The following is a 2,283-nucleotide window of genomic DNA, read 5'->3' as shown; positions in this document are numbered from 1 at the left end:
GGATAGCTTGCTAATTCTATCAACAGTAGACCCCAGGGTTCCTTACCCAGTGATTTGGCAACTTTGCTGGGGATTTTATTTTTTGTTCTTTCTTGTTAATATTAATACCAAGTATTCTTAATTTTAATCCAAACTTTTCTTTTCTTTAATTTTTCAGGTACTTTTGGCCATTGTATGCGAAGAGCTTGAAGTTTGGAAATTGTTCCTTTTCATCTAGAAATCGAAAAGATTTTTTGAAGACTTTGGAGGAAAAAGCAAAAGTTTCTATTCCAAGTAAAACAATGGCTGAACAACAAGAGGAAGAAACTAAGCCTTTAAGGGATTATTCTATCCCACAAGTACAAAATCTCCTCTCTAGTATCCAAAGACCTTTTATTCAAGCCAACAACTTTGAAATTAAGCCATCAATCATTCAAATGATTCAAAATACTATTTAGTTTAAGGGTTTGCCTATGATGATCTGGATGCTCATATTGTAAATTTCTTAAAAATTGACGATACATTTAAAGCTAATGGTGTTACTAATGATGCCATAAGACTGAGGCTCTACCCTTTTTTATTGATAGATAAAGTAAAAAGTTTGTTGAATTCGCTTCCTACTAGTTCCATTAATACTTGGGATGATTTGGCTCAAAAATTCTTAGTGAAATTCTTCTCGCTTACTAAGTCAGCAAAGATGCAAAATGATATCACTTCTTTCATGCAATTTGATTCTAAATCATTATATGAGGCTTGAGAGAGATATAAGGATTTGATAAGAAGGTGTCCTCACCATGGATTAATTAAGTCGTTGCTAGTTCAGACTTTTTATAATGATTTACTCGGACCTTTTATAACTACCATTGATGCTGCCACTAGAAGTGCACACATGAGTAAATCCATTGATGAAGGTTAAGATTTGCTTAAAAATATTGTTTCCAATAATTATCAATGGTCATTTGAAAAATCGGGTGTAAGAAAAATTGTTGGAATTCATGAATCAGATGTGATAAATATTGTTTCTACACAATTGACTTCTCTCGCAAAAAAAAAAAGATAAATTGAGTATTAATGCTATTCAAAATTCTTTTATGACATGTGAATTTTGTGGTGAAAGACATTCCAATGACAATTGTCCCATCTATTCTAAGTCTTGTCAATTTTTTGAAATTAGGCAACAGAACAAACCCTGTTCTAACCTTTGTAATCCTGGTTTGAAGAATCATTGCATTTTTTCATGAAATAAAAACCAAGGGTCTTCATCAATAGCTAAGTCAAACTTTCCTCCTAGATTTCCATCAAGAGCACCCATGTCAGAGAAAAAGCCTTCAATGAAGGATATGTTAATGTAGTTCATGACAAAGACTGATACATTCATAACAAAGACTGATGCATTTATGACAAGGACCGATGCCTCCATTCAAAATCAAGTAGCTTCAATTAGAAATCTTGAGACACAAGTGGGCCAACTTGCTAATGCCTTAAATACAAGACCTCATGGTACCTTACCTAGTGATACTTAACCCAACCCAAGAAGAGAAAGTAAGGAACATTGTATGGCAATTACTCTTTGCAATAGGAAAGAGGTAAGTAAAGAGATAAGTAATAAAGCTTTAAATTCTGAAGTTTCAATTCAATATGTTGAGGAATAAATTGTGGTTGAAAACTCTGTTAAGAATTCAAAAGAAAAACAATAATTAAAATCTGCTCCCACACCTCCACCATCTTTTCCTCAATGTCTTCAAAGGCAAAAACTTAACAAACAATTCTAGAGATTTCTTGAGATATTTAAAAAACTGCACATTAATATTCCTTTTGCTAAAGCTTAGAACAAATGCCTAGTTATCTTAATTTCTTGAACGACATTCTAACCAAAAAGAGGAAATTTTAAGATTTTAAGACAATTGCACTTACTGAGGAGTGCAATGCTATAATCCAGACTAAGTTTCCACCAAAGCTTAAGGATCCATGGAGTTTTTCTATTCTTTACACTATTGGTAGTTTTAAAATTTCTAAAGCTTTGTGTAATTTGGGTGCTAGTATTTTCTTTTAATTATTTTTATTTATTCAATTATTAAATTATTAACACTTTCTTTTATTTTGCAAGTACATTTTAAAAAAACTTCCCTAAAAAATCCAAAAAAAAAAAATTTGGAAATGATAAGTCATGGCTTAGCAGGAATGACCAACATGGGTCATGTTGCTCACCAAGTGAGGATCGTGGCTCCCATTAAGGGTAGGGTGCAGCCCCATGTTTTGGGTTGCCCACAAAAAAAAAACAATGGATATGGTCAATATTTGGCT

The 2,283-nt window shown here is 32.5% G+C and overlaps 1 non-coding gene across 1 annotated transcript; it reads right to left on the bottom strand.

Annotated features, from left to right (window-relative positions):
• Positions 1 to 674: 674 nt before the first annotated feature.
• LOC149526215 (small nucleolar RNA R71) lies at positions 675 to 780 on the bottom strand. Its single transcript, XR_016352232.1, has one exon. It is a non-coding gene; the product is annotated as a small nucleolar RNA R71 (small nucleolar RNA).
• Between the last annotated feature and the right edge of the window lie 1,503 nt (positions 781 to 2,283).

Source organism: Theobroma umbraticum, unplaced genomic scaffold (assembly GCF_002168275.2).
Source record: "Theobroma umbraticum cultivar Fairchild unplaced genomic scaffold, ASM216827v3 scaffold_182.0, whole genome shotgun sequence".
NCBI classification, from domain to species: Eukaryota; Viridiplantae; Streptophyta; class Magnoliopsida; order Malvales; family Malvaceae; genus Theobroma; species Theobroma umbraticum.
The sequence above is the reverse complement of the archived record's forward strand: the minus strand, read 5'-3'. Positions and strand labels throughout refer to the sequence as shown.